This window comes from Eucyclogobius newberryi, unplaced genomic scaffold, assembly GCF_026437365.1.
Source record: "Eucyclogobius newberryi isolate DKJ021-1_F unplaced genomic scaffold, fEucNew1.0.hap1 SCAF_21, whole genome shotgun sequence".
NCBI lineage: Eukaryota > Metazoa > Chordata > Actinopteri > Gobiiformes > Gobiidae > Eucyclogobius > Eucyclogobius newberryi.
The window spans coordinates 8,106,656-8,121,444 of record NW_027315846.1 but is presented as its reverse complement, the minus strand read 5'-3'; the positions used below and the strand labels follow the sequence as shown (position 1 = coordinate 8,121,444).

The 14,789-nt window shown below is 38.7% G+C and overlaps 2 protein-coding genes and 1 long non-coding RNA gene across 4 annotated transcripts in view; all 3 read left to right on the top strand.

Moving 5' to 3' along the window:
* Positions 1–14,789, top strand: part of LOC140371108 (mitogen-activated protein kinase kinase kinase 7-like) — a 298,187-nt gene that overhangs the window by 29,396 nt on the left and 254,002 nt on the right. The gene's annotated exons all lie outside the window — the stretch shown is intronic.
* Positions 204–14,789, top strand: part of LOC140371107 (transcription regulator protein BACH2-like) — a 66,599-nt gene continuing 52,013 nt past the window's right edge. Inside the window, exon 1 of the mRNA XM_072458407.1 lies at positions 204–293. The gene's annotated coding sequence lies outside the window, so the exon portion shown is untranslated. The remainder of the gene's footprint in view (positions 294–14,789) is intronic.
* On the top strand, positions 12,483–12,820 carry LOC140370855 (uncharacterized). Its single transcript, XR_011928408.1, has 3 exons — positions 12,483–12,507; positions 12,544–12,608; positions 12,787–12,820. It is a non-coding gene; the product is annotated as an uncharacterized lncRNA (long non-coding RNA).

The window sequence follows — 14,789 nt, the reverse complement described above, 5'->3', positions numbered from 1 at the left end:
GGGCCCGCATGACGTCATGAAGCCAATGTCAACAATGCAGCTCGCGGAGGAGAAAAGGCGTTTCATCCTGACACACGCATAGTATCCACTCAAGAGGTCCCGTCTACAACTACTACTACTACTACTACTACTACTACTACTACTACAGTACAAGAGCAGACCCCATATGTCCACGCGCGAACGCCACGATTGAAGCTTTCTTTTGCCGTGTCGGAGACGGGGGGGGACGCACCGCGATGTGGACCCACTGTTTTTAGCCCGAAACAAGCGATCGCGGACGTGAAGGAAATCGGGTAAGTCCCCCACACACCCCCATACACCGCCCCAAGTCCTTTCCCCGGATCATAATAATGAGCGAACCGTTTTGGGCTCTTTTTTTTTACTACGCTTGGATGCGCCCGTCACGTCAGCCGCGGCTTTGCGTTAATCTGTCTGCAGTGTTTGGCTTACTACTCTGTTGTTTGTGTACGAGTGCCCCGTCGTTAAGTCTCTAAGGATTTCCTCTCCTTCACGTTTGCATTATTGCTTATTTTAGAAGCTGTTTTGGTTTTTTTTTTGGGACAGGGGGGTTCTTCGCGCGTGACGGGAATGCTCCGTCCCGTGCGTCAAAAGCGTGCGAATAAAACACATGTCTCCCCCCGCGCGATCGCTTTGTGCACACATCACCCGCGTTCACCAGCACAATAAAAGTCATTCCAAGCACTGTTTCTTTCACGTTTTGAACTTTTCATAGCACCGGTTTGTGCAGCTCCACACGTTTTTTTTTTGGTGTGTTTTTTGACGCCACAACCGTTTCAAATCCAACTTTACTTTGTCTCACATTGTGCACAGCGCTATGTAACGATCTCGCGCACGTAAATGTGAATTGGGATCGGTTTCTCCAGCGAGATTACGAGGCTTTCTCTGCTTCTCACGCCGTGTGGGAGTGAGGGGCTGCCGCGGAGGGGACAAAGGAGCCCACCTCCCACCTTATTCCCGCCCTCCACCGCTGAACACTCGGTCCCGTAAACACCCCAGCGCGCATAAAGCATCTATTATCCCACCCTTTGCACCGTTATCTCACACATTTTGCAGATTGAAGGGGTGCATTTTATTTTAAAACGCGCGTAATAATAATTAGTAGTGATTTGGAGACGCGCGATGAAAGCGTGACTCCGCCAATCAGGAGCGCGATGCATTGTGAGCCAATTTTGTACCATTTTCACGCGCGTTTTTGGGGGTCAAATTGAGATGTTTTGCGCTTGCCATTGCACGAAAAACACACGATCCCGCTTCCATTCTGTCACTGTAGTGCAAAACAACGTCAGCAATGCGTGTTTTGTCTTTGCAGCGGCGCTTCTCCAGTGTCTTAAGTCCATGTCTTCCACTCTCCCTCACGGTTTTTTTTTTACTCACAGTTAAGGCTTGACTGGAGTGGATAGGAGGTGACTGAGGCCAATGAAATATTTACCAGACCGGGCTTCTGCGGCAGACACTTATCTTTCCTGTGCAAAGAAATGCTGAGAGCGCGCGCGCGCGAGGGGGGGGGACGAGAAAAGAGCGCAAAGCCAGGAATAGTAATTAGCAATCAGTCAATGGATGAGTCAGTCAAAGTGTCAAGTGCAATGTCATAAACGCGTGATGGAACCCGCATTGCTGTGATTTTTTTTTTTAATTTTGTGACACTGTGCGCGTTGGCTATTGTCAATGTCACGAAACCCATTGACAAAACAAAGAGAAAATGTGCGCTCACGGTCGGGCGGTTTTTGCACGGTCATACTGCTCAGCACCGCTGGATGGGGCCAAAGCAAGACAATTTTGACTCGTGCAATAGTGAGTCAGAATCTATAGCATTATGCACAGATTGCTTTTCTTTTGTTTGCGCGATGCTCGGGGTCGGTTTTGTTGCAGTGTGGAGGACGTGGAGGAATGATGTGAGTGCAGAAGGACGTGAGGAGCCGCAGCGCTGGGAATGAACACATCAGGTTTTATTGGGTTGTGTCTCGCTGCTGCTGCTGTTGTTGTGGTGAGTCATCCAAAGAGGGCAAAGGCTGGTCCTGGCATCCACAATGAGGCTGGTCACAGTCAGGCTTCTTCCTTTTTTTTTTTGTTGGTGTTTGTGTCTAGCAACAAGAAAAAAGAAGCAAAATCCCCTCAGTGCATTCCGTGTTATTGAATATAGACACTGACTAAATGCATTTCTTTATTATTACGATTTTACTCAATACATAAGCTTTCAAGTGGAACGTCAAAATGGTCCAGTCTGCGCTTGCATGCATAGATTTATACGAGAAAGGCTATAAAGATCAACCCAACAGACAGCAACCTTTCCAATCTTGTACTTAACCCACATAAGTATTTGTTGCTAATCCAATCCAACTCTAGACCTGATTAATTAAAGTGTTTTGGTTTGTATTTGTCTTTAATATGTCAGCGAAATGAATATAATGTTGGCATTACATGATGAAAACTTGTATTTACAGAGGACGTTTCCAATTGCATTATAGACAAATATCAATATATATATTTCAGATGTATATCTTTCTCAGTTGAGTCCATATTCGAATAGTCCTGTAGTGTTTAAGTGAAAATGGATGTTAAAAATCTATTCTTCTTAAGTGGATTTCGTCTATTTTTTGTACACATATTATGGTACCTTATCATTAATCTTATTTTTATCACAATAGATGACGAGATTAAACATGTTAACATCATTTTCCTTTTGAATTCACCTCATAATCGATACATGTGTGAATGAACCCATTGCTTTAGATATGACACGTAAAATGCTCAAGTCTCTAGACACTCCAAATTTTTATTATAATATTTCTTTCGCTCACTTATTATCCTGTATTTTATGGTAGAGCCAGTTGCTTCACGCGTCTGCAGCCTGTACTTCGCCTCGTCTTCTCTCTGTATTAAAGGACAGACAACCGCTTGGAAAGGTTTGATTGATCCGTCTTCAAACGCCGAATTGTTGTTTCCATGTAATAACCCGTAAAGTGCTATTAGCATCAGTCGCCGCTTGTGCAGTGATTGGTTCCACTGCAGAGAGAAGATTGACCCACACTTCAGCACTGTCATATGTTCAGGGTTATTTTATATTATAACACTGTAGTAATTTAGGTATACGGTTGTTTATGTATTTATGGACATTGACATTCGTAGTAGGTGCTTTTAAGCTTAAATACATATACGATTATCACGCAATTATCTCGGTTACGCGCTCGCATGTTGTCAAGAAGAGCTTTTGTGGTCGTTCTTATCGTTGCCATGGGAAATTAAAGCTTCTGGTGTGAAAATAAAATCTTATTATGAAAGCGGAAGATACAAAAATGTGCTTCAAATCGTTTGCAACAAAAGTTTTAACTGTTTTGGTTGAACTTAATCTGAATTTCAAGTGTGTGCTTGTGATACGGCTCTGACACTTACATTTTCACACTGCACAACTGTCAACCAATCAGAGCGCTGCTTTCGCCTTTTACATAGAAGTCAAATGCAATGTTATTAGTCGCAGACAGCGTACGCAGGTCTCATTTTGTCACAAGTGCTGTTTTTATAATCAATTCTACAGGGAAAAACACAAAATGTACTCATTAATTGAACAACAAAGAAAGTTTAATGCATTTTCCCTAAAAAAGAACTAGTTTAATTTCAAAGTAAAAGCCAGTGTCTGATTAATTTGAAAACTAAAGTGAATAAAGCATTAAAACCTGGGTTCAGATGGCATAAATAGCCACCCCGTTGCTAATGTGACGCGGTAAACAATCCGATTCATGTTTGATTTCCCCCCTTTCGATATTTCCAACGCCGTCCTTTGTAACTGATACGGCAAAGCTGCTCCTCCCCCCATCGTGAGGAGGGACATCAGCACATTCAAGAAACAAACCAAGTAAACAACCACTACCGATCAACAAAAGACGACACTTCTTTAAGTACACAACAGTAACTCTTCAATATATGTCCCTTTTCCTTGAGCAAATCTCACTAGTATCCGGTGTTGTTTTGTGTTGTTGTCGTTAAGTACATCAAATGACTAAGTGTGCACCTCCTCGGCCTATTATAATCCTCTCTGGTGCAGACAGTGCATAGGGGGGATGGGCAAATGTGCATGTGTGTTCATTTTCACGTCTGAAGCTGGTCTCCTTTATGCTCCCTGCGCAGCCACTGTGAAATCATTCAAGACCGAGATGCCGGCGTGTGGGATGCGCGTAGCGGCGGGAAGCACACCGAATATCACAAAGACTCCAAGAATAGGATGTCACCTTAGCGAAAAATGTGTGCGTCGCGATGTTCGGGGTTGTGGACACCGCCAGCGAACAACGATAATTCGATTTTATTGGCATTATCTAGTGATACATGGCAAGGCAAGACAAGGCAAGTTTATTTGTAGAGCACATTTCATACACAAGGTAATTCAAAGTGCTTCACACAACAGGGAAAATTTATTAAAATCACAAAGAAATGACAGATTACCACATACATAGCGTTCCAGACACTCTTTCCCATATTTATTTGACGTTGCCAGCATGACAGGCCTCTCCGGGATGGACACATAACTTTTAGATTGATTCTTTCCCATATCAGCGCGCTATCTGCAAACTTATGGCTTTTTCTCTTAAACTCAAGGAATAGACTCAATAGCGATTTACATATAGACAATGGATTGCCGTTTTCAACACAAAACAAGACTACTTTCTTTGTATTATGTGGTCTTTTCTGATAAAGCTCAAGCTAATTCCTAAAACTGTTCGCAAAATGTCAAATTGATGTGATTTATTTTAACCAATACTTGTTTTAGTATTGATTAGTATCTGATTATCTGATATCTATACTTCTAGCAACCTTAAAGTAAAATAAAGTGACCTAAACACAAAAAGTATATTACATTTATACTTTTTTGGATTCAAACTACTTAACCATGTGCAATACCGTCATATTCATGTGCAATTACTGTCATACATACGCAACTGATGTTAATAAGAGTGTTTACTTTACCATTAGTATTAGTATTATTTGTCTTATGCCAGCTATTTTTATTATTTTATTTTATCTTTATTTTTATTTTCTTCCCTCTATTCCCTATTAAGATATGAGAGGACCTGTTTACAGGAGTTTTGTTAATAAGAGTTTTTGTCTTTGTTCATAAGAGTTATCATTATTCTATTAAGAGATTTAAACTTCCTATTAGTTTTCTGTCCTTTTCCTCTGTATCTACTGCGTTGTAACGCCATGTGTGGACAATAAAGGATCATTTTGTCTTATTTTTTCAGTCTAAAACGCTCACACTTCTTATTTTGTAGTTTTTATCATAACACATTCAATAATTTTATCTTTATTTCTCCTCTCGAGGCACAACACGGTGACCTGTATCGCGATTGTCGATGAACCGAATAATCTCGACTCCCTCCCCCCGGTTGCCGCGTCTTTAAACCGCTTCACTTGCATTGGTTAAGCGCTCGGGTGTTTTGAAGAGTGAGACATTTCCGAGAGCAAAAGGTGAACGCGCCGGAGGCTGCAGGACAGAATAACCCAAACGCGGCGCTCAGCGGGGAGCCCAGCGTGACTTTGTTGTATCATTCTGTCTGTAGTGCGCCGCGACAACAGGTCCGTGCGCCGCAGTAAAGGTCGAGGCTCGCTTTCAGAAACGATTTGCTTATTCAGAAGCCCATAAATGCATTGTTTGTGTATTAATATCGCTCCTCCGCCATATTTCAGGGCAGTGCACTATTGTTGGAACTATAACGTCGCACAATAAGAAACATCATGATTTAACAACTGTGAAATGACTTAATTTTATATATACGATTATGACGCAATCTTGGTTACGCGCTCGCATGTTGTTAAGAAGAGCTTTTGTGGTCGTTCGTATCGTTGCCATGGGAAATTAAAGCTTCTGGTGTGAAAATGAAATCTTATTGTGAAAGCGGAAGATACAAAAATGTGCTTCAAATCGTTCGCAACAAAAGTTTTAACTGTTTTGGTTGAGCTTAATCTGAATGTCAAGTGTGTGCTTGTGTTACGGCTCTGACTCTTACATTTTCACACTGCACAACTGTCAACCAATCAGAGCGCTGCTTTCGCCTTTTACATAGAAGTCAAATGCAATGTTATTAGTCGCAGACAGCGTACGCAGGTCTCATTTTGTCACAAGTGCTGATTTTACAATCAATTCTACAGGGAAAAACACAAAATGTACTCATTAATTGAACAAAAAAGAAACTTTAATGCATTTTCCCTTAAAAAGAACTAGTTTAATTTCAAAGTAAGACCCAGTGTCGTATTTATTTGAAAAGAAACAAGAAACATCAGGATTTAACAACTATGAAATGACCTAATTTTGCTTCTAAAATGGTCAAACTGATCATTTTTTATCCCTTATGATAATGTTGTGCCCTGAATATCACAATTAATGTTTGAACAAATGAACTTGACATCTTTGTCGTGAGCTAGAGGAATAAAGAACCCCATTTGATGCTATTTGTTGTAACTAAATGTCTTGTTTTGGCACATCTAATTAACCTCAATGCGGACGATAATTTAGTCAAATTGATGATAATATAAAGCTGAATATTAGTAATACGCTTCTTCCTGATGCGCTGTTTGTTCTGGAGCCTGGAAAGCAGTCTGTTTGCTGAGCTCTTGCTACTTAAAGCTTTGGGATTATTTTCTAAAGCAGACAGACCATAGAGCGCATGTTATTGACTCAACGCTTTGCTGGAAGTGGTCGAATTGTGAGGTCTGTATTTAGTGCAATTATGATCTTTTTACCAACTCCAGAGTGTGTTTTTACCATGCAGGATATTATAATGTGAATCAAAAACATGTAAGTTCAACAAAGAAACAAACAAACTGAAGAGTTCAGTTGCAAAAAGCAGATTTACTTTAGAAAAATTGTCAGAAAGTGTTTGTTTTTCTCTCTTTTTGCTGATATCTTCTACTGGCTTCATCAATTAAAATGATGTTGATTGGATTTGATAAAAAAGACATGGACTAATATTGTGAATGACATGAATGAATGAATGACAAAACATAGCTGTTCAAAGAATAAAGTGCAAGACTTTGATTTCCTTTTAACACTGGCCCACACTCTTATCTGTTTTTGCAAATATGTTTTTAGCACAACATTTATAGAGAAAAAGATGATTTAAAGGTGCACTTTGTAACATTTCTGATGGAAGATGTTATTTTTTTTGTCTGGAATGTTAAATAATTTGGCGTTCAACTCGTCTATCTCGCATTCATTTAATTATTTAAGCTAAAAAATACATCTTTGAAACATGTATTCACTGTGAACACATCAGCATATTACAAAATGTTCATCTTTAGTAAATATTTTAAAGGGTGTAACGCACTAATTTAAAACAACAAAGAGTGAGAATCCTATGAACATTGTCTGCACTTTTAAATTGAGTCGAGTTTTAATCTCTTACAGTGTTTTTATGGTTTTAGTGTGTTAATGTTTTCTTTGTTGTAGTTCACTTTGGCCCAGGTCAACATTGACAAAGATTCTGGTTTCTATTGGAGTCCTAACTTGTTAAATATAGGTTAATTAATAAATAAATGAAGAAGTATCCAGCAAAATAACAGCAAAAACAACAGCAAAATAATCTCAAAATCCCTATCCTCGTTGCAGTCCCTCTTGTCACCACTAGGGCGCACGTTTCCGTTCTGTAGTCAGTTTAAACAAAGTCAGGCAGCTCTTGTTTTTGGAATTGGGCCCTTTCACAGCGGGACGCCTCACGGCATCAAACACTGCAGCTCCCAAAAGCACCAAAGCCATGATCATTATACCACAAGTTCGTGGGTCGTGTTTATGTGTGTGGCCCATCACAGGACAAGCAAACTTTGATAAACATTATATATCCTCTTTTAGTAGTTTATGTACAAGGCTGAAGAATTTTGGCAACATTTAACTAGATTTTCTGATAAATATTTGGTTTTAAACATGTTCAGGAGCAGTCATATGAGAGGACCAGGAAATATCAGATTAAACATTATCTTAAGAGCATGTTTGTGAGCTCTAAATGAATGACAAGAGTATTTTTCTCCAGAGTATGTTGTATTATAAGTCAGATGTGGGGTTTTTCATGGCAGATGCTGATACAGATTGTTTAGATTCCGGAGAAACCGATGTCTGTCATTCTTGAGCCGATACGTAGGGCCAATTTTGACTATTTTCCTGAAATTGCATCATTTAGATTTACTACTAAACTCATGTACAGCACTGTATCGGCACCAACTTGAGAAAAGATTAGTGAAGTTATATTCTGGGCAGTCTTTCTGTGTGTTCTTTAGGCAGCAGGTTGACTCAGACAAATTATCGGCCTGTGTTGGAGCTTAAAAGTGATGTATATTGGTCTAGATAACACTTTTGTAACAGTGAAATCTCTTAAAATGACCATAATTCATACAAAAACTGCTGTTCAATGAAGTCGTGTTGAATTGTAGAGCATTTGTAATTGTGTTGATGTTTGCTTTACTATGAGCTGACCCACTTTTGATATTGTGCCTTTTTTGCCTTTTGTGCGCACCTGCCCAGACTTCAGACAGGAAGTAGATCCTTGCTAAATCTGGTGCAAAGCAGATTGTAGATTAACACGTTTGCACATTTTTCCTGACAAAAAAAAAAACAATAAAGTAAGCTTAAAAAGGGCTACAATTAATCACAATGAACACATTATTTAGCAGTAATGTTAATGCTAATCAGCTCAGATATGAACATACTAAAAAGAAGAAAAGAAAAAGAAAACAGTTTCACTAAATTATTATTGTTTTTTTTAAATGAAAGAACAAAACACGAAAACACAAAAATAAAAATAAAAATACAGACTAAATTATTATTATTATTTTTATTAAAGAAAAACAGACAATAGTAAAAAAACAAACAAAAAAAAACAGACTAAATACAAAAATAAGAATAACAATGTTGACAATCCTTTGATTATTGGATGCATTTAATTAAAAGGAAAAGTCAAAGAAAACCGTTTCTCTAAATTATCATTATTTTATTAAAGAAAAACAGACAATAGTAAAAAAAAGAAGAAAAAAAAATACAGACTAAATACAAAAATAAGAATAACAATTGTGTTCATCCTTTGATTATTGGATGTAATTACTGTGACAGAACTAATTACACAGCGCTTGTGATTTTCTAATCGCGAACGTTCAGTTTGCACTTCCTCTATTTAATCATTCATTCTTTTTCCGCTCCACTATCTGTTTGACTTTTTTCTTTGTTGCTTTCTCAACTCGTCTATTTATATCGTGGCTCAGCTCAGCAGTCTGTCATTGTGGAGGATGGGTGTGCGTTTCCGTGTGAACGAGGGGTCCTAAACTCCCCCCGCCTCGCTCGCATCCAGCACCGGGAGACGATCGCCGCGTGAAAAAAGAGGGGGAAACGACATCGACTTTGAAGTGCAAATACTGCTATAGCTTGAGAGAAACGTGTCGGATTAATGGAATGAATGGAAATATTTCAATTTATTTCTAAATATTTGTCGATCTTACGGACACTTGTCGAGGCGGCGCTTTACAATGAAGTACAATACAATAGACGTTATAGGTGGAAATAGCTGGTAGGTAAATTCCGCTCGCAATTCAACAAACGGAACATGGAGATGATAAAGCCTTTTGAATAAGAGACTTTTAAGGTTTAATGCCACGCTGTGTAACATTCCAGTCAAAACACTAACATTTCCATTGAGACAAGCAGCTCATTTCCACCTGTGGTCCCTGGGCATCCTGATGTTATTAAGTCGCACTGAGGGGAGGAGCCTGTTGTACATGTTTTTAGTGATAGGGCGCTAACCACTGTATTAGTACTGGGCTGTTACGAGGAATTACAGGGATTCAGAGGGGAATTGTGAGTTTATTTGTCTCTCTGTGGCTTTCTTTGTGTTATTTTTTACTTGCAAATATACCTACAGTACTTTACTAATGCTTTTTGGTATTCATTTTTACGTTTTTCATGAATACTGGTGAGCTTGTGGTCGTGTGAGTGCAGTGTGGGCCAGATATGGGGTCTGAACTCATTAGGTTTGAGCGCTTGGCCAGCTTGTTTTTGCCAGCTTGCCCTAATATGATACATTATTTTGTATTTTTTACTGCATTTCACCATCTTCTTACAGTTTTTACACCAACAATTTGTCAAAAATGCTGACCTATTTTACACCTGTCATTTTACTCCTATAGGGGATTTTGTCTTCTTGCGCCGAATTAAAAGAACGCCTCATTTGTTTTGACAGTTTGGAATGAAAAATGTATAAAAATATATATATGAATTACTGCAAAACATTCTGGCCATTTGGTTCCTCTTTTGTTGTCAGCAAAATAGCACATTGGCTAATCAAACGTGGTGCATCTGTCAGTTGTTATATACAGCAGCTTCATTAAGAGACACATATTTGGGAATAATGCCAACTTACACATGGATCTGAGGGGGCGGAGCTGCGATGATGTGGGGTTGCTAGAGTAACGAGATAATGTATGCATTTCATTTCTATTTTTGTATACAGCATACTTTTAAATGCGATGGACTATAATGTGTGAAGAAGGTTTGCATTGTGTTTTGGCAAAATAAATGAATAAACTACAGCGGAAATTATATATCAAAAGTGCTTGAATTGTCAAAAATAAATAGAAATATACAGATTCTAAGCAGTATTAGATGAGATGACATTAATGTATTTAAAACGGGACGGGACAATTATATACTTGAGCATCAAAAAAAGTCATAATCTGAACAAAAGGCTTTTTTCAACCATTAAAAGAGCAGTAAAAACATTCACTGGACAAGATAGTATATATGTATTTATTAAGAACATTGTGCAGTTTTATGTATGAATATTCCCTCAGTGATGCAAAGCCGCTCACGTTGAAAAACCAAACAAACACAATCCATAAACATGAATAAATTGAATTGTGATTTCTTTCTTAGGACCCAATGCCTTGACAGTTGTCTCTCTGTGCACATTTATGTCATCAGAGTGTTTTAAAAGGAAACTGGAGACAAAAGGGAGTAAAACTTAACAAATTTGAATGATAAATTGACACCAGATCTAAATACTAGTCTTTATAACAACAAAAATAACCAACAACTTTGAATTTCCAGGCAAGAAATATCAGTTAATTTGCTTTTCTATAGCAAAGATATACCGTATTTTCTGCACAATAAGGCGCACTTTAATAATTAATTAATGCGCCTTATAGTCCCGTGCGCCTTATACACGTTTTGCGGACTGTAAGTCTTACCTTTTGTCATAGTTTTGGCCGGGGTGCAACTTATACTAATATCTATACTTATATACTTATACTCCGGAGCGACCTATATGTGATATTATTTGTCATTTTCACACTTGCAACTGCATTTCATACTCCAGTGCGACTTATATATATTTTTTTTCTTCTCTATTATGCATTTTTTGGCTGGTGCGACTTTTATACCATATACTTATAGTCCGGAAAATACGGTATATGATAAATGATCGAAAGTATTATGTGTGGCAAAGTATGTGATATATCTGTAAATACAGTGAAAAACGACTGTCAGTGTCCAAATAATGTCAGATAAACCTCGCTCTGCTGTCACTCACATGTACGTAAGTGGTTTCCATTTGCCAAAACCGCCTTGTTTTCTCAAACTTTGTGATATTCTAAGGTTAATCCCAGTTTCTCCACTGCGACCCCAACATTGTTCCACTTCACTTTCCCCATTCTGGAATCTTTGCTTCACAGATCTATACCCGTAGTCCAGAGGGCACTCGTTCTCCTAAAGCAGCTGTTCCGTCCCGTCCCGTATTGTATTCATGTTCAATATCCAGGTCATGTAGTCAAATATAGTGCGACTCCACGCGGCGAACGAGAGGTTAGGGACTTCTTTCCATTCCACGAGGGAGAAGACGCCAACGAGAAACTTTCTCCCCGAGTTTTCCCGCTCGCCCCTCCCCCCTCGCACATCCCGCATCGTCCAAGAGGGACTTCAGCTGCCTCTTCATCGTCCCCGTTTGGAAAATGTCTCGGCCCAACGTTTTGGTGGTGCCCATTCAATATTTCATGACTCCATCTGTTCGCACCTTGCAACAATGAATCGCGTAAACCAGCGGCTAATTTGCCGTGGCAGCCGACCATCTTCTAATCCGGGCGCGAGAGTTGGCGTTGCCCGACATGAAAGCAAAAGCCTCAGCTGCTGGCGCCGGTTTTCGAGCTTTTCAAACGGATTTAGACGGCGACGGCGAGGACCAAAACACAAGGGGAATCACTAATGAGAAGTCGGGAAAATAGCTGGAGTTGCACGTGGCGGAAAAGCCCTCGACTTTGTGGCGATGAATGACAGCTGATTGCTCAATTGTCGGGGAAAAGACGCGGGACCAAAGCCGATCGGGCAATTACGGGGTGATGTCACCGTGTGAAGTTTTAGTATTGTGCACGATGTGAGAAGAAGTGTGAATATTCATGGCTATTTGCGGCCGTACTTTTCTGTTATTCGCATTCTCTAAAGTCGAGTAAAGTCATGCATTGTAAAGAAAGGTAAAGTGAAGTAAAGTGACATAAAGATAAAGAAAGGCAAAGTGAAGTAATGTAATGTAATGTAATATAAAGTAATGTAAAGTCATGCATTGTAAAGAAAGGTAAAGTGAAGTAAAGTGACATAAAGATAAAGAAAGGCAAAGTAATGTAAAGTAATGTAATGTAATGTAACGTAATATAAAGTAATGTAAAGTGATGCATTGAAAAGAAAATCAAAGTGAAGTAAAGTAAAGTAACATGAAGTCGAGTAAAGTCATGCTTTGTAAAAAAAAAAAAAAGGTAAAGTAATGTATTGTAAATAGAGGTAAAATAAATTAATGTAATGTAAAGTAATGCATTGTAATGTAATGTAAAGTAATATAAAGTCATGTATTGTAAAGAAAGTTAAAGTAATGCAATAAAAACAAAATATGAAGTAATGCGATGTAAAGTAAAGTAAAGTAATTTATTGTAAAGTAAAGTAATGTATTGCAAAGTCATGTAAAGTAAAGTAATGTATCGCAAAGTCATGTAAAGTAAAGTAAGGTTAAGTAATGTAACGTAAAGTAAAGTAAAATAATGTAATGTCAAGTAATGTATTGTATTGTCAAGAAAGGTAAAGTAATATAAACTAATATAAAGAGATATACAGTAAATAGCCAAATATTTTTTACAATTAGATTTACTTTTTTGGACTATAGATAGACTTTATTTTATTTCTCACTATGATTATTTGTAGTCTTTACGATCACACACTGAGCAGAATAATCACAATCATCGATCAACAGAATTATCTTGACATTATACTCAATACCGTTTTCTCTCCTACACATTTCACTTTCTTTAGAGTTTTTCAACCAGCAGCATGTAATTAATCAACACAATGTAGATGTAGTCAGTGAAGCATTGGCCCATGAACTGGACAGTGGCCGGTTCAACTAGTTTAGTGTAATACAATATGCATAATCACCTTGTAACTTGGAAGAATCTACATTTTTGTATAAATAAATGCACAATGATGTGACTTGTAAGTGATTAAGTGCGTTAGCTCTTTATTGGCCAGGCTTAAGATCTGTAAAATACTCTTATAAAAAAGTAAAAACATAGAATAGCAGTTCAAAGTTCACACTCTAAACTCTAGCTCTCCAGAACACTCGCCGAAGCAGCAGATGAGCAGAGAACAAACAGTGTCGAGCTCTGGTGGTTGGCATTTGGGCCTTATCTGGCAGTGCATCACCAAACCGAGGATCTGGCAACCCATCTGGCCCGGCCCGTGTGATTGGTCGGTCCGGATGAGGGGCAGATGGCGAAGAGGGTGGTCAGCTGTTTTGGGCACTGCTTAAATCCCAGCATTCCGCCGGGACTGGAAGCTAAATGCACAGCTCTCCTCGTGGCTAATGCTAATGCAGTCAAGAAGAGGAAGAAACCGACGGTGATAAGAAACAGATAAATCACACGTTTAGACAAATATATGATCCCTAAAATCAGTTACAAACCATAGATCGCGTTTACAGACCTCTCGACGTAGATTTAAACGATTGAAATCAGTTAATTGCGTTTCCAGACCTGTCTCCAATCGTGTCGTGTTGAGGGAGCAAAGTATTGATTGGTAGTTCATCTTTAAGCCATTTCTCGCACAACTTCGGTCATGGGTTTTGGCAAGCGTTTTCAGCCACACACGCCGTGAGGCAGCCGGGCAAAAAGCTGGCATCAAAACCGTCTTCAGTGCCAACTAACGCCAACGGTATTCACAAGTCGTTGGGTATAGTTTGCATGAGAAGTGACAGCGGAGTCAACCTTCTGCTCTATATTTAAATAAACAAATTACTAAACTAACTAACTAACTAACTACCTAACTAACTACCTAACTACCTAACTACCTAACTACCTAACTACCTAACTACCTAACTACCTAACTACCTACCTAACTACCTAACTACCTAACTACCTAACTACCTAACTAACTAACTACCTAACTAACTACCTAACTACCTAACTACCTAACTACCTACCTAACTACCTAACTACCTACCTAACTACCTAACTACCTAACTACCTAACTAACTAACTACCTAACTACCTAACTACCTAACTAACTAACTACCTAACTAACTACCTAACTACCTAACTACCTAAGTACCTAACTAACTAACTAACTACCTAACTACCTAACTACCTAACTACCTAACTACCTAACTACCTAACTACCTAACTAACTAACTACCTAACTAACTACCTAACTACCTAACTACCTAACTACCTAAGTACCTAACTAACTAACTACCTAACTACCTACCTACCTA